The sequence below is a fragment of the Mus musculus genome, chromosome 3, assembly GCF_000001635.26.
Source record: "Mus musculus strain C57BL/6J chromosome 3, GRCm38.p6 C57BL/6J".
Lineage (NCBI taxonomy): Eukaryota > Metazoa > Chordata > Mammalia > Rodentia > Muridae > Mus > Mus musculus.
In genome coordinates this window covers 28,391,186-28,413,459 of record NC_000069.6, presented here as the reverse complement: position 1 = coordinate 28,413,459, position 22,274 = coordinate 28,391,186, and the positions used below count along the sequence as shown (strand labels likewise).

Here is a 22,274-nt window from a genome sequence, read left to right as displayed (position 1 = left end):
AAAAGCAAATTATGACAACAGCTTGCTTGGCTCTCTAGGTCTGACCAGGTGTCATCATGGCCTAGATGCCTCCAAGTCTTTGATGATCACACAGAGGTTCTTAGAAGAGTTTTAGTCATTTACCTACAATGATATTCATTACATAAGACATCCCACCAATGGAAAGAACTGAGCAGAAAGGAGACTGGGAGGCTGCCCAGAATAAAGGACCCAGGACAGTGAGGCAGGAAGGACACAGAAAGCCCATCTTATCCCCATAAACCCCTCTGAGACAAGCTTTGCACGCCTCTCTGATGTTTAGCCTATAAGACACTAGAGGGATCAGGGCTGTGCTTTTCTGTTCATGGTGGTATTACAATCCTGGCACCATGTCCACCCCATAGCTAGGTCCAGACACACACGGGGGCTGAGAGGAGTGGGTGCCAGGCAATAATGATCCTGCTCCATGACACTTGGAGCCTCCTTCTCTTGACCTGGTAATACCCACCACAGACAGTGCAAAGATGCCAAGGATGCTAATTGCCCTCATGCCAGCAACTAGATTCCTGTGGTAACAGAAGAGAACATATTTCTTACACTGAGTATAGTGTGTGAGATTTTAAAAGTGCCCACTTCTTACAGTTCAGGGGCCTTACATATATAAAAATCTAGTAACCAAAAGAGTAACAGGCTTAGTTTTGAACCAGATCAGTCTTTATCCCAACACTCCTCACTGTAGAAAGGAGTGTCCTCTCATGTGTGATATGATTTCCTGAACCTGGTTGTCCAATAGGACAGACGTGCCTTTAGAGAACGTCCTTCTATAGTAGAATAGAGAGTCTGCAAGATCATTCAGTAGGTGTGCCTCCATTTCTCGGGATGGCCCCAATGTAGGCACAGCATAATTTAGACACATACCAAAGTCCCACAACCCAAACCGGAAGTCTAAGAAATTACCTTCCAAAGCACAAGCAGGCTTCAACTCTGGAGAAAATCTTGAAAAGACATAGAAAAGTTTGAAGAAATATCAAGCAAAAATTTTAAAAGTCAATCTCTATTTTTCTGAAATACTATAGCTCTTGGTAGCAAGTAATTCTAAATCTCCTTGAATCCCTTAAAGCTCCAAAGTGCATGAGCATTAGATAGACATTTCAGAGCTGAGGATGTTGTGCGCCAGTTCTTCACGTCGTTGATGGACTTTATTCTCTTGGCAATGAAGAAAAATATTTAATAAAAATCTGTAAAAGGCGATTTCTGAAACACCTTAGGATTAAATTCTCTTTTGTAAGCTTTTAATTTTTTCTTTATGTTAAGGCAGTGGTTCTCAACCTTCCTAATGCTGTGACCCTTTAATGCAGCTCCTCATGTCATGGTGAAACCAACCATAACATTATTTTTATTGCTACTTTATAACTGTAATTTTCCTACTGTCATGAATCATAATGTAAACATCTGTTTTCCCATGGGCTTAACTGACCCTGTGAAAGGTTATTTTGACTCCCACAAAGGTCTAGACCCACTGGTTGAGAAACCCAGCCTTAGGGGTTAGAGAGAGGGTCCAAAGGTTAAGAGTGCATAGCACATGCCTTTAATCCCAGAGTTAGAGGTTCAAGATCAGCCTAGTCTACAGAGTCAGAACAGCCAAGGCTGCACAGAGAAACCCTGTCTTGGAAAAAAAAAAGTGACTGAGGATGCATGCATGCATGCATACACACATACACATAAATAAATGAACAAATAAAATCTCCATTATTTTAACTTCAGAGTTGAGTATGGTAGCACATGTCTGAGGTCCTAGCAAGGCAAACTGGTAGGTCAAGAGTTCAGGGCCAGATTAAGTTCCATCGCACATTATTGGTAAGCCTGAGCTACATGAAACCTAATATATATATATAAACATATATATATATGCATGTTTATATACATATAGTGTATATAAATGTATGTATGTATGTTTATATACATATATGTGTATATACATATATACACACATATGCTAAAAGTGTATGTAATGTATATATGCATATATATGTATATACTAAAAATCAATATACATAAGGTATAAATATATACATTATATATACACATAATATATATAAATATTGTGTATGTGTGTATATGTGTGTACTTTAAACATTACTGCTGAATACTAAATTTCAGTGGACACCAAAGGTTACCAACAGACCTTACACCAGTGGGTGTAAACAAAGATTTATTTCAGACTCATGGAGCTAAAAATAAGACGGCTGCCATGAGCGTGTAGCTCAGTGGAAGAGTGCTTGCCTGGTGTGTGCGAAGGTGTGGGGCCCATGCTTAGCACTGCACAAAGAAAAACAAGCTGCCTGCAAAACCACACAGAATAACATTTTGTGTTGAGAAAGGTATTATCCTTTTTATTTTCAAGTACCCTGAGCAGGCAGTTTTCCAGAATTCTATAGAGAATATTCTTGCTGGGCAAGAATTCTGCATGGGGAAGCTCTAATGTCAGTGTGAAAAGAATTTAGTATAAAAACAAATTAAAGCAAGAGAGGAGGTGTTTTCTCTTTCAGGTAAATTGAGGCTTAACTATTCTGGTTTCAGAGTACACTGGGGCTGGCCTTACTGCTGGTTTTAAAGCATCAGGAGGGTTTTAAGGAGAAAAGCAGCAGAGGTTTTATGGCCAGTGATTGGTTGATGGACAAACATGGTAAAGAAAACTGCCTGGGATCCTTTCCCCAGGAAAATGGATCCATGAGCTGTTGGCTAGAGAACCTAATTTATTAAAACTCTCTTTGAGCCTTAAGTTCTTTAAGTTCTGTTCAAGGTATTCAGTCAAAAGAACTAAAACCTTTTTAAGGGACCAGAAATGATGAAGGAAAATGCCCTAGAAAGGTTATTAAGTATTTCTCCAAAAGATTATAATCATTTTGAGACAAATATTCTATGAGCTCCATACATTTCCTGCCAGTGCCCCTTTCAGTAGACAGGCAGTTCTAGCTTCCTCCCTGTAGGGGATGCCAGGCTACATCAGGACTAACCGAATCAGCCCTGTCCTAACAGATGGCTTCTGGGAGTATCGTCACCCTACAGTGCACAGAGGGGACTGATCACTCTGTGACTACTCTTAATTGCCAGGGCTCTCAATAAATAAATAAATAAATAAATAAATAAATAAATAAATAAATAAATAAAATATAAAAAAAAAGCCCAGAGGGAGACGACCTACCTGGTCTATCTGTCCCTATTACTGATCAAGCCAAAAAAAAAGAAAAGAAAAAAGAAAAAAAAAAAAAAAGAGGACCTTCTTTCATGGGCCTTCTGGCTTTGGACACCCTGGCCCACTGCACCAGAGTAGCCTTCCAGTTCTTTAATTAGCAGTTAGAAGCAATAAAATAAAGTCCCCATGGTGACACTCTAAAAGTCTCCATGATGACACTCTAAGATGTCTTTTGCCGAGAAATTGCCTAATAAAATTTTGTAAATCGCTACTGTGGGGATTCACTATAATGTCCCACAAATGAAAAATTACAACAAAAAGGTAAAATTGAAAAATACACACAGGGCAATTGGCTGTGTGTGGAAACAAAGAGACGGATGTGGCCAGGCTACCGTTGGTTCTCTTCTGCTGAAAGTGTAGTGCAGGGGACACACCAAGGCCTTTGTCTTATATTTCAAGGGAAAGGGTGTCTGGCTCCAGCACCATAATAAATAAAGTCACTTCTTAATTCTGCATTGTTCAAAGGTGTGCATTGCTCATTGGGGTTTCCTCTGGGATATAGGGTATTGGGAACAAACATGCTTAGCGCACAAAAGGTCATGAGTTCAATAACCAGACCTGGGACAGCAACAACAAAGCGGTTATCTTTTCAAATATATAATTTATGGGGGAAAAAAGGAAGCAAAAAAACATGTTGTATATCTGTTAGTTTCAATTTGGAAAACATCAACTCACCAGTGCCCCTCCGCCACCGAGCTAGGAACCACATGTGGGCAAACATGCAGCAGAGGAATCTCACTTGTCTCTCATTTCTCACAAGGTCTTTCCAGCCTTCATTGTAGAAAAGCTGCCACAGAGAACCAATGAGCTCGCTCATCAGTAGTTCCCTCTGCCACAGAGAACCAATGAGCTCGCTCATCAGTAGTTCCCTCTGCCACAGAGAACCAATGAGCTCGCTCACCAGTGGGTCCCTCTGGTTGGCTGGCTGAGCATAGCACTGGCTATGTTTCCTTATCCAACCCCACAAGGGGGCCCAGCAAAGCAAATGTAGCCTCCTGGAAACTCGATTCCCTCACGGGGAGGCAATGTGTCAGATGGAGAGGCCAGCTCCCAAGCTGTGACATCTGTGGCAGGAGTCTTTCGATTAAATGTAGTTGCCTTTCCTTTTTTTTTCCTCCTTTTTTTTTTCTTTTTAATTCTTAAAATTCTCCGTATGAGTGAACTGGAAACAGACAAAAGCGTGATTTCTGCAGCAACAGCTGCCCAGACTCATTTTCTTTTCATGGCTTACATACTTGGAGCGCTTCGTCCCCAACGGCTGTCCTCATACTGGCAAATCCAAGAAATTCAAGACGTGTAAACAAGGATAGATTTGCCCTTAAATCCCAAGGTCAAAGGCAGCATCTGTTGTTCTGGAAAGAAGGAGGACTTTCTTTTGCTGGTTCGTTTATTGAGGTTCTGACGGTTGGTTAGGTTTTCTGTTGTGTTTTTTTTTCCTTTCTTTTAACAGAAGTAAACAAAAATGCTATAGACGCTTCCTTGTTCTAATAGGAAATGCAAAACATTAAACATCCTACAGAAAGATGTATAAACATCCTTCAATTTGATATTTGATTTGCACATAAGAAAGGCAAGCCACACTGTGATTTTTAAAGCTGATAGGAAAAGTCATTTTCCATACTGACCCCTTTTCCCCAGATGACATTTGGTCATTAAATTATTCAAGGAGTTTTTCCTTTTATACACATTAATACTGTCCACCACCATGCCAGTCCTGAAAGGCAGGTTCACCTCCTGTAGGACACAGATGGATTATGGCAAAGAAGGATCTCACAGTACAGGCAGATAAAAAAGATTTCAGACTAGCAGATTAACACACCAGGCAAGGACAGAGGAAGATACACAATTACTGACAAACAGAACCAAATACTATTCAGAGTCACCATTTTTTTAAAGGGAACATGTTGTCATTCTGTTTTGCCTGTTTATCTCTACCCTGCCACCCAGCTAATTAACATATGTGTCAGTTCTAATTTAACCAACGACTTTGAAAGTCCAGAAAACCTGATTAAAACAACAGTAGTACCCGGAGAAAGATGCCACCCGTTTTCCAGGCGTGTGCCCTAGTAGCACATGTGGGCAAATGTTGCATTTCTAACTTGAATCCGTATGGATTGTGGGATTAGTACATGCCTGCCTTATTTTAATACCAATTGCCTGGAAAAGATACTCCAGTTTATTTAATTTTTATTTATTAATTTAGTCTTTTACTTTACACACGAGCAATGTGTCCTGATAGCGCTCTTTTGTCTTCATAGTTCCTTAGATCCACAACCCCTCCCAGTCCTGCCAGGTCCTTTCCCAAGGTTCACTGCTTCTGCTTTTATTCTTGATCCTATAGAGCAAACATCAGTAACCAATTCTTTTATACAGACGTGAATTCCCAAAAGCTATATTCAGAAAAGGTGAATGTGAACATTCTTATAAATCATAGGTCAATTATAATTGAGATTCACAGTAACATGCTCAGTGTCTTCTTAAATGTGACTCTCTTTTTATATTTAAGTAACTAATTTTAGTTCTGCAAATAATATAGGAATCATGCTCACTTAAGATCATCAAATCACTCAGAGAAAGAAAGTACCCCCTCCTTAATAATCGCATCATAAAATCAAATTCTCAGGGTTGAGCACTGTTACCACTGATAGCAAGCATACATAAGTACGGTGAGTTGAGACATTTCACACTGTCAGGTGTCTTATGGAAATTTCCTAATTGAGTAGAATTTCATAATATAAGGCAGTGAGAAGGTGACATGTCTGCACCTGTGACTGAAGTCTGATTAGAGCCCAGCCTGGTTTTTCCTTTGTGCTTTTGTGTGTGGCTGCTTTCCTGTTTCACATGATGGACGGGGGAGGGGGGGTTGTGGTATTAATCAGCCTTTCACTGCTATAATAAAATACCTAAGCAGGTGTATGGTGGCTTGCAGTCTTGGAGGTTCTGTCCACTTTTGGTAAGCCCTGTTGCTTTGGGCCTGTGGTGTGGTAGAGCACCATGGCAGGAACACCCATGAAGGGACAAAACTGTTCACATCATGACCAGAAAGTAAAAGGAAGTTAAGAAGGGCCACTATACTGTTTCTACAGATCCCAGTGGTGCCAGCCTTGGGGCAAGCCTTTACCACCTGGGCCTTCTGGGACATCCCAACCTATGCATTCAAGGTATCATTTGCTCTCTGGCCCTTTACTGTGTTTGTCAACCTGTGGTTTTATGATGTGAGCTGTCTCTCCCTTCTGTCTTACAAGGAAACTACTTCTTTGTATTCCGCTTGGACACCTGCAGTGGGTAAAAACGGACAGATATATGCTGAAGATAGTAAAAGGGGTTTTGTTTTGTTTTTTTTTAATATGGCCTGGTTACTAGGTATCTTACAAGTCCTTGTGTTTTGACGCTGAAGTATCTCCATATGCTTGCTTGTGTGTCTGACCATGTGCTTGCCAAGCTCATGGCTCTGTTTTGGAAGCTGATGAACTGTTTAGGATGGAACCCCACTTGCAAAAGTGAGTCACTGGGGGAGGGGAGCAGAAGACTTACATTTGGGTTCCACTTTCTGTCTACTTCATGTTGTTTGCTTCCTGCTTCCTGCTTCCTGTTTCCTGCTTCCTGCTTCCTGACTATAGACACAATATGACCAGAGCCACCAGGTTGCTGATGCCAGTCCTTCCCTTACCATGATCGACTGTGTCCCTTCACAAACCATGAACCATGCAAACTCATCCTTTTAGTTGCTTCTTCATACATATTTTGTCATAGCATCAAGAAAAATAACTTAGTCCTTTACATTTTTCCAAGTTGGCTATTGACATGGGGCACTGCCTTTGCATTGCTCTCCAGAGACAAGAACCCTCATCTGTCTGCTGATCACGTTCTTTGTTCTAGACACTAAGACTTCTGTGGTCAACCCTCTTTGCCCTCAGGGACCTCTGGCATGGTCTGTTCATTACAATGGTGAGAATCTACAAATCACAGGGACAAAATACAGTGCATGTAGTGAGGAGCCTGGAAGAAATTTCCATGTATTCAGATTGAGACCCTTTTAAAAAGTGCACAGTTACTACACAGAAGAACAAGAAGCACAGAGAGAGAATCTCACCACTTACTGCTTCGCGATGTCCTCAAACTCTGACTCAGATAAACCAAGGTCACAACCCAGCGTGCCATTAACATCAAACTGTTAATACTATGCACCATCAACAGACTAGACGTTTACATTTCATTTTCTGAGTTTCTAATCCTTTTTTTTTTACATCCAAGACCCTCCATAGCAAAGAGGAACAAGAAGACCAACCATTCTAGCACAGCTAATGGCCATTCTTTGACATAAAGGAAACAACCAACGAAAACAAGCTTCTCCATTCTACAGTGTACTCTCAAAAGCAAAGGGTTCATTCCCCAGCAGAACTCAATCCAGATGAAAGCAGCATGATGCTTTTAATGCACATGAAATCTGCACGTGTGCAGAGTACAATGGATGGAAGAGAAGAAGCCATGAGGGGAGTGTGGGTGTAGAGCTAAACAACTCTAGCCTTGAGGCTCTGTGCCTTTAAAGCTTCAGTTCCTTTGAGTAACTGAGGACATTCAAATTAGGTCAGCCTCTCCCTTCTATGGGCTCCTTCCTGTTCTATGTTCCTGTTGCTTTCATAGAGAACTAAACAAGCTTAAAAGGTCTCTAGAGCGAAGCAGCCCCTGGAATCTAGGACAGAAAGAACAAAATGACTTTCCCACTTTCCTCAGCTGCCACCAGCTCTGTTATTGTCACAGGGAAGGCTGAGTGAGCCTGTTTTGTCTGGTTCTAGCTGACACTGTCTGAACCAGAGTCTCATTAGAACCTGAACTGCTGGGGTCAGGTGTTCTTACTCATCTAATTGTTGGTAATTAGATGGGCCACCGTCACCTAACACAAAGACTTTGGTTTGAGAATTAGTGAGGTTTGGTGATTCACTGAAGATTTCAAATAATAATAACACTGGAGAATTGCAATTAGCTCAGCCTGCAGAATCGGATAAATTTCTCTTGCAAACGTACAGGTGTTGCAAAGCTTCAGCACTGGAAGATGAACACAGCCTGCAAAACCATCTTCTTCAGGGGAGGAAACAGTGGCTGGTGTTGTCCTCACAGCCCAGATTTCCTTCTGCAAGCAGAGGAACAGCAAGGCTAGCAGCAATATACAAGAGAGGATGGGTACTCAAAGCCTGGACAAGCTGGAAAGAAGGATGCTTCATGGAGAAGACATGGAGAGAGGAGGGTAAAGGCGCCCATGGCTCAGCCTAACAACCTGAGTTTGATCCCTTCAGCCTATATGGTCCAAGCCTACAGATTGACCTCTGACCTTTACATAGATGCTGTGATGTGTGCATGTGCATGCATGCTAAGTAAATGTAATCTTTTAAAAATCAGTTAGCTGATTATTAGATCAATTATGCATTATTTATTTTTAAATGGTTATCATAGGTGCTTGTGCCTTCAACTCTCTGTTTAGATGCTGATGCTCACTTCAGGGTACTGTAAGCTTGACATAAGAAATGCAGCAGGTACTTAAGCATTTCCCAAACTGATGTCTTGAAAAGCTGTGTTAATTCCTTTCTCCCTTAAGACAGTTTCCCATTAATCTTTAGGTTTACATAAAGCTATAATCAGCAGGTGAGATCTAAGCCTGTGAGTTTCAGTCATGGGCATGTATCCATACAGCTGGTAGACTGCCAAAGCATAGATGTCTATACACCATCAGTCTGGAGAATGAGATTTGCATCCAGAAAGGGCTATAGGACTAAACAGAACATAGCAGAAGATTGGCTGCATGAGGCCTGGTTCCTGAGACCACCCTCTAAGATGGATTCTCTCTTTCACTAGAGCTGACTCTTCAAGAGCTTCTGAGGAGGACAAAGTGTGATTGGATGGGATCTGCCAGGAAGTTCACGGTTTTGTCTGATAGAATACTGCCAGTCTAGAGCATAGGCCCTCACTTCTGCATGAGAGCTACAGTATAGGGTGTGAAGCCACTCAACTTGGAGGCCATGGGAGAGCAGCAAAAGCAAGCGTGCCCTGCCACTGCCACATCAAGGAAAACATGGCGACTGTTTATGCTCACCTGGCCAAGACCAAGGCCTCACCCCAGGCCTCTGGATTCCAGAGCACTTCCCATCACCTGGCATTAAGTTGGCTCCTAGGTTTGATTCATTAAGGAAGCAATTTGTCTGAAAGAAGGATTCTGAGCCCCGTCCCATACCTAACGAGTCACAAGGGCGAGGCCAGGTCACTTCTCAGACAGTACCCTAGTTCCCCTTTTTGTTGCTCTGATAAAACAAGCTATGGATGAAAAGACTTACTGCAGCTTACAAATCATACTCCACCATGATGAAAAGCCAAGGCAGCTCAAGGCAGGACCATAGAGGGAGGCAGCGAGGCTGAAACCATGGAGCAATGCTGCACACTGGTTTGCTCTCTCTGATGTGCACACTCAGCTTCCTTACCCAGGGATGGTTCTAGGTCCATCTGTCCAGGATGGTTTTCTGCCTACAGTGGACTGGCCCTCCCTCATCAATTAACAATCAAGAAAATGTCCCACAGACATGTCTACAGGCCATTCTGATAGAGAAAAAAAAATCTTTAATTAAAGTTCTTCCTAGGTGTGTCAAGGTGACAAAGAAATGAAGAAGAGACACATTTTGGTCATAGACTGAATGAATGAACAGGAGAATATGATGCTCAGAGGAGACAGGAACTTTGAGAGACAATGTGAAGAGAACCTTCTTGACTGGGGTTAGTGTGTGTGTGAGTGTGTGTGTGTGTGTGTGTGTGTTATACTTATGTATATGCATGTTTAGCAGGCGTGAACATGTGTGTGCGTGTATATGCACACTGTATACATGTAGAAGCCAGGATTGAGGTCAGGAATCATGCTCAAGTGCTCTCTCAATTATTAACTGAGGTAGGATGTCTCAATAAAACCCAGAGCTCCCTGACATGGCTTGCCTAGCTACGCACCTAGCTTGCTCTGGGAATCCCATCCCTGCCTTCAGAAGCTGGAGTTCTAGGAGCCTGGCATACCCATTCAGCTGTTACATGGAGTCATGTGATCAGAACTGGTCCTTGGACTTGCACTTGAAAGTGCTTTCCTGGGTCTTCTCCCAGGTCCAGGGCTAGTGTACTTTCAAACAAGCCCCAAGTCCCCTTGGTCCTGTGAGGACCCATGAGAGCCATATGCATGAGCTCTCAGCCGTACTTACTCTGTGGACACTTTAATCTTATTCCCAGTTTCTAGAGCAGGGAGAAGTCTGTGTGTGGTGTTTAAGTCATGGCATCTCTGTTACAGCAGCCAGAAGGGCTTGAGGACAGCAGATCTGCCTGCCTCAGGCCAGGGGGAAAGCACCTGGCTAGGGCCACTTATACCTGTTATCCATCTTAATGCCAGGAGCAGCTAAGGAAGTCTGACAGTCTAAATCCTCCCCAAATTATTTTGAAGTGACAACTTAAAATTATGTGTTGGCAGAAATCAAATATTCAGGTGTAATGGGTTTAATTAATTTAAAAGCCTCTCTTTTAAGATGATGCTGTAATTGGCAATATAGCCAAATGCCTAAAATACCTTTTGGTGAGAAGGCTTTAAATGTTCAATTATAATGATTTGAGAATCTTGCATGTGAGAGAGGGATTTACATATGCATAAGCTCCTGGCCTCAGGTTGGGAGGCAGCTTCTGCCTGCTTGTACCCCTTAAAAGGCTGTCACAGAATGGATGTGGTGAAGGCTGGAAATTCCCCAGAAAGGCAAGCCCTGCGGAGACTGCAGCAGCAGCCACACCCACCTCACGGCCTTTGCACTGCTGTCTCTGCTGCCTCTTCTTTCAGCTGACAGAGGGCTGCTTTGCGCTTCCCTTGTGGTCTGCTCAAGCCTCACACTGGCTCTGGGGCCTTCTCTTCTGCACCCATAAACTAGCATTTACTCACACTTGAATGCATACACATATGCACGCCTGCGCACACGTGCACACTTGACTCACACCACACTTTCTTCTCCAGAGCAGTTTTGCAACCTGACACTTGAATTATTCGAATCTTCCTTGTTTCTCTCAATTGTAATTCTTGGTATATACTAAATACTCAATTTAAGTAAGTGTCTCATTATTGTCATGTTTAAAAATGACTTAATAAAATGGCATTTTCCATTGTCTTATGAGGCATTAATACTTGCCAATGTGAATTCAAATGATTTCTCACTAAGATATTATATGCAATGTTTACATTAATGTGGACAGTAACCTCAATACTTCCAGGCTGAAAAATATGGGCAAATCTTCGCCCTTTCACTAAATGAGTTATGTCCTTGAAGCATTCCAACGTTAATTCTATGACCTTCTGGTTCTTTCAAACATAAAATACAGGTAAAAATTTCAGATTTCAGGGTTGTCATGAGGTTAAGAAATAACAACGTTAGAGCTCTGTGCAACATACAGGAAACAAGAGAATTGTTCTCTCCTCATTTATGAAATCATTAGCCAGCCCTCAGCCGCGGTACATGAGAAAAAGCCTCGTAAGGTCAGCAGAATGTGAACTGAGGCTCGCTCATCTCTACAACCTGACCTACTTCCAGCTATTTTTGGTTCACATGAACGAGTAACGTTGCTAGAAGCTGATTCCACAAACTGTCCATTTAAAAGCAGCAGACATTCTCTGCCTCCCTTCCTGGCTTCCAGCTTGTGGGAATAGGGGAAAAAGAGAACAGGCCTGTGGCTCCAAGCCTCACTTGAAAGATCTCTGGAGGAGAGCCTATAGTGTGACTTTCAAAGTCTATTCAAAGTCAACGGGCGGGCGTGGCTGAAGGCAAAAGGGGTGGACCTGAAAGAAACCAGCTTTTGGCTACATTCAGTTAAGTGGTTCCTTTAGGCAGTCCTGATTGCCCTAAACTGAAGATTCAAATATAAGCATTTGAAGGATTACAAAGTTGTGATTTTGGATGTACATACTGCTGTGCGTGTGTGTGCGTGCGTGTGTGTGTGTGTGTGTGTGTGTGTGTGTGTGTGTGTTTCCCATGGCACCCAGTGATTTGGCTTTTGACATTTGTACTCGGTATTAGAGTTTGGGTCCTGGCGCTTGCCTGTTTCTAGCATCTCCCCAGTCCAATGGCTCCCTTGTTAAGCATCAGTAGATGTGTTGAGAGATGGATTCACCAGAAAAGGCCTAACTGGGCTGGCTTTCTCTTCAGAACACAGACACGCTTAGTAGCTACTTCTCCTGCATCAGCCGAGCGTCCAGCACAGACTCAGACTGAGACATAACTAACGGAAAAAAAAATGTTGGTGGCGGCTCTGAGGTATCTTCAGAAAGAGCAACGTCCTTTCCCTCACAGGCTACAGTATTCTTTAACTCAATCTAGCTGCTAACAAAGATCGAAGACAGCAGGCTCGTTTTCCCACAGGAATAGACAGGATTAACGACAGCCAACCAAATTGTCTCTTAATTTTCTTTTCTTCTCCCTCCTTGCTAGCCTTCCCAAGGCAGAGGGTATAGATTTTCCTTTAGATAAGGATGTTAACTCAGGAGGGAGGCAGAAGGGCACTAATAATGAAAGAGTAGGGTTTTTGTCTTTCATGGTCCCAAGAACTCCACCTTAGGAGGAAGATGGGGACATGATATCTTGAAAGAGCTCTTCTCTAAGCAGCCAAGGAGGAGATTCTTGGGTGAATCTTCACATATATCACATCTCCCAGTTATGCCCACCGAGCTCTCCAACCAAATCGAAATGAGAACCTCTGCTTGGCCTCTCAAACCTACAGACCTAATTATGATCACAGGGAACCCAAGCATCAAGCTCTTTGCCACTAGCCTGCAGACGCCCTCAATAACAACACTCACAGGAACCTGCCTAAAGATGAGTGGGTGGCATGAGAGAGGGAAGAATACATTTGTTAGGCCTTATTTTAAAAGATGGAGACAAAGACACAGACGGTCTTACCCCAAACATCAGAAAAACAAGTTACAGGCTCTAGATTATACACACACACACACACACACACACACACACACACACACACACACACATATATATATATATATATATATATATATATATATATATATATATTGGAGAACAGGGTAGGCCTTCAAAAGTGGAACAGGAAAACTGAGTGCTGTGGAAGCTGTGAAGCAGCACCCACGTTCTGATCCTTACCAGATGAGAAGCACAGGGCACAGTCCCCCGCCAGGCCCTGAACCAGCTCTGTTTTTCCTGATAAGAAAGGGGCCCCGGCCAACATCCCACCTCACACTGAGAGCCTGAAGTCACCCTCCCCTTGACTGCAGGGCAACTTTCGGGACTTTACCTGAAGAAGGGTTCCCACTGGAAAGCCTGGCAAAGAGAGAGGCTCCCCTAGATACCAACTGCTGTCATCTTGTAATATTCCCCGTGATGGCTTTGGCTTGCTCATGACAGGGCTCATTATTTTTAGCCTCCAGCTTTGGTGAGCCGATGAGTCAAGACTAAGTGTTAAAATAGCACACTCACTTGGTCAACCCGGTTTCAGATGGGTACATTGTAAACTCCACTCATGGAAAACTGGCTTTCACTGCCCTGAAGGGAGTCTGAGGAGGGATAGTAAGCACTGCACTCAACGGAGAGGCATGCGCACTTTCCTTTGTTTCACATGCGCTATTCTGGAATCAAATTCCATAGTGAGTCTATGAGAAGTCACGGAACCACTGAAATCATTTTGAAACAAACACTGAAACGAAATTGGGTTTTTGAGTGCCCCATGCTCTATTCCTGGTGACTGAAAATGCTCACTGGAACAAGGGGCTGTGGAGTGGCCTGGTGCTTACTGCACTCTTGAGGACCTGGGGGCAGACCCCTAGCACCCACCTAGAAAGCCAGGTGTGGTGGCCCAGGCCTGTAGTCTAGCCCTGGAAAGGCTGAGAAATGTCAGTCTTTGGACTTACAGGACAGCCATCCTACCCAAACCCACAAGTGCCAGGTTCAATAAATTATCTCAAAATAATAATGATGATAATACATACACATGCATAAGCATATGTGTGTACACTTCTCACAACAGTAAATAAATTAAAAAATAGTCTATGTCTCATGCATCCTTTTGTTCAGAAATATAATTTGTTCTTTAGGAAGTGTGGTGGTTTGAATATGATTGACCCATGGGAAGTGTTACTGTTAGGAGGTGTGGCCTTGTTGGAGGAGGAGTGGCCTTTTGGAGGAAGTGTGGCATTGTTGGAGGAGGTGTGGCATTGTTGGAGGAGGTGTGGCCTTGTTGGAGGAAGTCCATCACTGTAGGATTGGGCTTTGAGGCCCTCCCACTGTGGAAAGTGAGCCTCATCCTGGCTTCCTGTGGATCAGGATGTAAAACTCTCAGCTTTTTCTCCAGCATCATGCCTGTCTTCAATCTACCATGCTCCCTGCTATAATGATAATCAACGGAATCTCTGAAACTATAAGCCAGCCCCAATTAAATGTTGTCATTTATAAGAGTTACTTTGGTCATGGTGTCTCTCCACGGCAATAAAATCCAAACGTAGGTAATGCAAATAATTATGAAAAGTTATCCCAGTAATGTAAACTATGGCAGCTTTGATTGTCTTGGTTGTTTGCCTTTGTTGGTTGGCTGACATGTGCTGACTGGACTCTAACTCAGGACATTTCATGTTAGTCAAGTCCTTCACTGTCCAAGACCCTTATCCCCAGCCTAGGAACTATTTTTAAAATAAAATTTATTCTACTTTTCAAAAGTAAAATGGATATCAGAAAAACTAGGTAAATGATCCTAGACACCTCTACTGCCTCTGCTACTTTTATTCAAACCTGATACTATTCTAAAATTTAAAAAATAATACTCATTTTTTACTGTAGAATATTTTCAAATTTTAAAAATATATAAGAAAAACATCTGTAAAGTAAGTTTACATGTCTGTGGTTATAATTCTGTATCCACATATAAATACAACATCAATTTTCTCTTGATATAGTCTTTTTCATTATTTAAAACACTGGTACAATAATGGCATACAGATAATAGGGCAATCAACCACTTTCAATTAGATATGAGATGGGGAATTCAGGCCTGTAGTATAAACCTAATCAAAATCCCATGGCTGAGAAGATCCCAGGACCTACAGGGAAGAAGGTAAACGTACTCTTACTAAAAAGAATCCCTCATACACACCTCTTAAAGGATCATGTCATTCCATCACATAGGTAAAGCAAAAATAGTTTGCTCCTTCTACTGTGAACCATTTGGCATGCTTATTTATTTATTTACTTTGGCTTTTGGAAATGGCTGCATAAAGAGTATAATTGTACATAAAGCTTTCTCATATTTTTGAAACTTTCCTCAGAGATGGAGATGGGTGAACAGTTTTAGATATAGCTGAATTGATTTCCAGAGAATGGCTACAATGCTGTCAATTTAGCACACTGTAGCACTTGCTGGGGACAGCCTCAGGACAGAATGTCTGCTGTGAGTCAGGTCTGGTGTCACCCTGAATGGCTAGAGATGCATCAATGTCTCTAGGTCTCTAGGCAACCCTTCACCAGCCACCCACCTTCTGATCCTGCTGCAGGTAAAACCCCAGTGCATTCCCCCTAAGAGAAACCTACTGAGACCAAATGTGGCAAAGTCCAGGTGCATCCATTCAAACAATGAAAGAGAGGCATAAGGGGAAGAAAGAGAGACAGAAGGATTCACAATCTGACAAAGTGTCTTAGTTGTTCCAAACTGTGACCTCACCACTCTTTCTAGCAAAGAAAATACATACAAATCTATCACCAGTATGAGGGTACTGACTATATCAGCACTGGGGAAAAACCAAACCAAACCAAACCAAAAACAAGCAAACCTCAACAGAGCATAGGAATAGATTTTCTGGGAATTCTTTGCAAATTTGGTGTCTGTCAGAATGATCAGGAGGCAATGCCGGACAGGGCTAAGAAGTGCAAACACTAGAAGTGTGTGCACAAATTCTCTACAAAGAATGCAGCATTCTACAAAGGTCTGGCAGCAAGGAGACAGTCTTCTTTTTGGCAGTCCTTGGGTGTTAGGGGAAAGGTCCCAGCTAAACGACTCCCGGGCAAATTCTGCTTAAGGATTTTGTTTGACCCTAACAATGGTTGGTGCAGTGGGCAAGAGATGTCTCTGCATTTCTTTTTACCTTTAAACCCAAAATTAATGTGATAATTTTATGTGAAATCTGGCTTCTCTCAAAAAGAACAAAACAAAACAAAACAAAACAAAAACAAAAACAAAAACAAAAACAAAAAAAACCCAAAAACCCTAAGACCTGGCCATACTGGGCTACAGTTTCCATAGCAACAATTAGGAAAGCAGCAGTAGCTGCCTCCTTGGGGCTAAGGGACTAGCCTAGCCCTTTCCCTCAGCCTTACCTACCTGGTCCCGTGAGTATCCAAATTATGAAGATCTCTGATAGGCAATGACCTTTCATTTTCAAGACTGGGGAATTCTAAAATGGTCCTAAATGGCTCAATTCCTCCTTCCCTATCATGCCCTGCAACCCAGGACCATGTTCTATCAAAGGCAGCTTTTATTATGGGTCAGTATGTTTGTACTCACCTTGGACAGCTTTGAAGTCCTCTCCTGGAAGCCTCAAGAGACAGCCTTCGAGGGTCAATGGTTTATTTCCCAGCAGTATCATCCCCACTGTTACCCTCATCACTGGCATCACCCACTCTTATCCTCACCATCACTGGCATCACCCACTGTTACCCTCACCATTACTGGCATCACCCACTGTTACCCTCACCATCACTGGCATCACCCACTGTTACCCTCACCATCACTGGCATCACCCACTGTTACCCCTCCAAAACGTAAACTTGCCAAACCTACCGAAGTCCCAGACCAAAAATCCACAGGAAAGCCCAGGACCCAGTGAAAAGCCAGGAAGCATTTGGGAGAAAGTGGATCCTGGGGGCATTTACATCTCCTTTTGTCTTAGGTGTGTTGTTCATTCCTTTCAACTGTATCACTTCACCTGCAGAGTTGGGGTGACAGGCCTCACAAATTAGTCTGTATCTCAAGGACCCAGGAAAAGTCCTTCCCGGGTTACACTGGGCATTTACCCCAGTGTAGCCGTGTTTAGTAATGTTCTTTCCCTCTCTGTCCGCAGACGCACTGAGAACAATTAAATGTCAGTCACCTGGTCTGGGCCTAGAAAAACAGATACTATTTGCTCTTTCCTGTAACTTCTGGGTTTCTTTAAATTTTCATTTATTTTTTTAATTTAGTGTGTGTGTTGAGGTCAGAAGACAACATTTAGGAGCCAGGTCTCTCTTTCCATCATGTGGGCTTTAGATACCAAATTCAGGTCATCAGCTTTGGCAGCAAGCAGCTGAGCTAGCAAGATATTTCTATCTCTTTTTTACTGGTTACTCCTTGATATATTGAACAAGCATTAATGTTTGCACATTGTGCTAGATGCAGGGATAAAACTTCTCTTTTAACTTCAAAATACAAAATTACATTGTCAGTGCTAAACTAGGACTTTGTCTAATAACTACTGCCTGAGACATAAGCAGAGAACTTAAGCAAGGGCATAGCACTGAAAACCCCACATGGGGGCAGGAGAAGGGGTCTGGAAAGAGAAGGACAGAACCAGGCCCAGTGGGAAGTCTAAATAGAAATTCATCCAGGAGACAGAACTGAGTCCCCACAGAGAGCAGGCCTTCTGTACAGAAGAATGATGACAGGTGACAGGGACTGAGTATGGAGCACGTGTTGAGTCAGGTAAGAACAGGGGTGGCGTGGGGTGGGTATCACAGTATGGGGAATGGACTACAGCCAAGACTGTGTTCCCCACGACCCAACACGTGGGTTTAACTGAAGGGACAAACAAAGCGGGGGGAAGGAGAACAAGAGTTTGGACATCTGGAAGAAATGAAATCTAACTTTTAGAATATTAGCACACTATTCTCTCTCTCTCTCTCTCTCTCTCTCTCTCTCTCTCTCTCTCTCTCTCTCTCTCTCTCTCTCCCTCCCTCCCTCCCCCCTCCCTCCCTCTCTCTCTCTCTCTCTCTCTCTCTCTGTCTTTCCCTCCCTCCATCCTTTCCTCCCTCCCTTTTTCCTACTCTTGCCCTCCTATGTTCCCCTTTCCCACTTCACCTCCCATTTTTCTCCATTTCCTTCAGTGATTAGATGGCCCAGTGAGTGGAAAAGAATGTTCAAAACTAGATGTGGTAAGATGAGGCGGACAGGGAATACAGCAGGCTCTTCAGACTGTACTGGGGTTCTGGTGGGCATTAGAGCTGACTCCTAGCTGCACACGGGTGGGAAGTGGAGGGGAATCCAGATGCCTTTGGGCTGCAGGTCCTCAAAGACATTACACTCAGGAACTATGAGATGGAGCCTTCTAAAGATAACCAAGAGCAAGATACCTTCTGGCCCATTCCATTCTCTTTCTTTTAAGACTAACCATCTTCTGATGATGCCAGAACGACTATAGCACAAGACTCCAGAGCAAGCATTGTGTACTCACTATGCTGGCGTCACTGGATTGCTTCTGGGGGCCAGAGTAGGTTTGTAGCCCCAGCAATTTCCCTAGGAAGAGGCACTATATAGAAGTCAGACAGTTTGAATTCAGTTTAAAGAGTGATTCCTGGATGACTGCACTGTATAAACTGTTTCCCCACAAACTCTTGCAATATCTTCTACTAGCACTCACAAGCAAGCATTGCATCTGAAGGGACGGTCAGCATCCTTTTAGGGACAGAGATAAACAGTAGTGTGTCCACTTCCTTATGTAAAAATATTCTCCCAAATGCCAAGCTCTAAGAAGACTAATATGAGACAATCTTCTTGAGGCAAAATGATGCAGAACTGAGTGTGACTAGGGCAGGTAACACCTCCTTCACAGCTCTGTGGCAGCAAATAAGCACGAGCAGTTGTTATTGTATGCAGTAACGTTTTGCTGTAAGGTTAGGCTGATAAAATAGTTCCTTATTTATTTGTTGGGTTGTTTAGTCCATAGAGAACTTTCCAAATTTCTTTTTTCAATACCGGTTTGAATTTTGAGATTTTAAATTATTTTAATTTTGTACCTGTGCATTTTTTTATGTATAGTACAGGCACACTCTAAAGCATCTGGTGAGGATGTAGAATCCCCTAGAAACTGGGAACAGAAACCACTGAGTGCTGCCTGAACTAGGCGCTGGGAACTGAGTATTTGCCCTCTTGGCCACTAAGTCATCTTTGCCCCAGAGGTATAATTTTTATGTACTAAAATTTATCCATTCTAAGCAGGCAGCTTAATGACTGTTGATAAACATATATAGTTAAGAAACCCCATAACAAAAAACTATAAAGAGTTCTCTGATGCCTTTCTGTGGCTAAATCCCTCCTCCAATGATCGTCTCCCTAAGCTCATAGTTGGGCCTTTTCTAGAATATCATGTTGGTGGAACCACTCACTGTGTGTAGTCTTTTGAAGCTGGCCTCTTTCACTTAGAATAATGACATAAGATTTTGTTTTACTAAGAGTGGTACCCTGTGGTATAGATGATTTGCTATTCTGTTCTCCAGTTGTTAGGCAATTAGATCATGTCCAGCGGTTGGCTGTTAAGTTATGTAAAATGGCCCTGAACACCCACAAGAGCTCATCACGTCAGCATGTATTTAGGTTCTTCTGAACAAATGTTCACAAGACCCAAGTATTTCCAACAATGCCTGTGGTGTTTTACATTCTTATCAGCAATCAGCAAGAATTCCAGTTCCTTCCTGCCGTCACCAACACACGATAGTGCACATCTTTTTAATCTCAGTTACAGTCATCATCCATAATATATAATCACATGGTAACTAAAATATCCCCATTGGTATATATAGATAGAAAGACATAGATATAGGTATATATTTTATATCTACTATAAAGCCAATCACCAACTCTTTGGTGAAACAAATTGACAGAAACTGAAACTTCAGTTTTCATTAGTATCTCGATAAGTTTGAATTAAAATTCATAAATACCCTGTCAAATAACTAAGCCAGGAAAATTAGATGTATGACTTCCTTGTGTTTTCAAGGAATATTCCATCCAGCGAACTATACCCTTGTTTAACCCGCCAAATCTCATAGCTATTGTCTTCCTGACATAAGCCCTTTCATTCCCTACCTCCATGATACTGTGCTATGACAACACAGAACACCCACTCTTCCAAACATGTGTGACCTCTCAGGGACACACTTGCTTCCTCCCCACATGCTCTTGCCCTGGGAACTGACCCTAGACACTCACACATGCTGGGCACTAAACTAAGCCCCAGCCCTGAGTTCCTTCTGAAGATTGGTGTCTGTCTCTCTGCTTCCACATCCCCTCTCCCCTTCATCTCTCAGAGGTTACTACTACCTGCTCTGTGTTGTTTCTGTGCTCACAGAAACTCAATCTTCAAAGCACCCTCTGCTGTACAACCATAGATGTGCTTCAGTGCTAACTCAAAACCTGGCATAACAGCTCTAAAAACCTCTCCAGAAATCAGACCCACAGGCACCTCTGCAGTGCAATGACATACATTTTACAGCTCATTTCCAGGTCAGGGCACTGCCTGACAGATAGAAGATGTCAGTTAAGTGTACCCAGGATCTGATGATAGAATCTCTGTCAGTATTTCCAGATATACAAGAAAGTATGTAGAGGAACTTACCAGCAAATTTTGAGGTATCTGTAAAGAAACCTTTATTTTATTTTATTTTTTTTGAAGTTCCAAAGATATACCAAGCAAACATGATTTTATTCAAGGTCAGCAGGCTAGGCCTGGTTCTCTAGTGTGTCATAGAAATAACCCCTTTCAAAGTTCCTTTTTGCCAGTTTGAACAGTGTTGCTCCTTTTGTGGAAAGACTCATGGATAGTGGACCCCTGACTGGGATATGGAACACGGTGTTTGTAGGGTGGGAAGATCTGGCCTCTGATGCAGCTGCACACTTTCCAACAGGTTTTAAGGTCGAACCTCTCTGGGAGAAGTTTTCTCATCTTATACATGAAGATCACTATAGGACCTTCCCACCTCAGAGAGCCTGTATCAGTCAAACATAATAGAGACTGTAAGTTGTCTCTATAATGAGCAATATGGCTGCAGGAAGCCAGGACAAACTCACACTCCAGCCGAGTTCTTTGGGTTAAACAGAGAGATACAGTCCGCCCTTTACCAAAAATTAGAGGCCAAGTGTTCTTGGTGAGAATACAGTACAGTCCACGTTGTCTGGAGAGGGGATACATGGGAAGACTTCAGCTTCCCAATTCTCACAAGGTTTTCCATCAACAAAACCAGAAGTTTAGTCTAAATACTTCTCACCCACTGATGGTGTCATCATGGTAACAGCTTCCTGGATTTATAAAGCCAAGAGTGCCACAGCAGGTAATTTCATCTGCCCAGATAAAATACCTGGACTCAATTTACTTCTTGAAAGTCAGTGAATCATAGACTCACCCAAAGGGAGAACTTCAAGATGCCATTAGAGTCAATACTGCTCCAATGACCACAAGCCAAAACAAAATAAGAACTGATCATGTTCCCTGAACCTCTCCTCCTCCCCTTAGCAGACAGGAGAGAAGCTGTACCCACACAGTGACCGGTAGAGCTATTTGTGCGGAATCTGAAGCACTATCTCCACCGCTCTGGCGCCATTAGGTTGCCTTCATGAGCCTACTTTCTGCAATTGCTGCACCATGACAGAATGAACAAGATATATTCATCTGGGGCTTTGCCGCTCTTCACCTTCCCTTTCCAGTCAACCAATGAGGGCTTGTTTAGGCTCCCCATTTTCTGGTTTTATTTTTAGGATGGAGGAGCCTCTTTCAAGAAGAAGGTAGGTGAGATGCCCAGGTAGATGAATATGAAATCCTACCTTCTTTAGCAAAGCCATAAATCCCTTCCATTTTCTAAAGTCATGATATTTACCAAAAGGAAATCTTGACTTCATTGTGGTTTAAGTAAAATGTCTTTGCCATACCCCAAGCCCCATATATTTAGAAAGCATTACCTTCTTTTTAAATTAACACTGGTTGAATGCTTGCTACCACTATAGCTTGGTT

General features: G+C 42.6%; 1 protein-coding gene across 11 annotated transcripts in view; it reads right to left on the bottom strand.

Moving 5' to 3' along the window:
- Nucleotides 1–22,274, bottom strand: part of Tnik (TRAF2 and NCK interacting kinase) — a 408,685-nt gene that overhangs the window by 257,126 nt on the left and 129,285 nt on the right. For 2 of the 11 annotated variants that reach the window (XM_011249704.3, XM_011249705.3), the window contains exon 1: nt 3,911–13,267. The exons of the other annotated variants lie outside the window; for them this stretch is intronic. The gene's annotated coding sequence lies outside the window, so the exon portion shown is untranslated. Of the gene's footprint in view, nt 1–3,910; nt 13,268–22,274 lie in introns of those variants that run through there. 11 annotated transcript variants of the gene reach the window in all.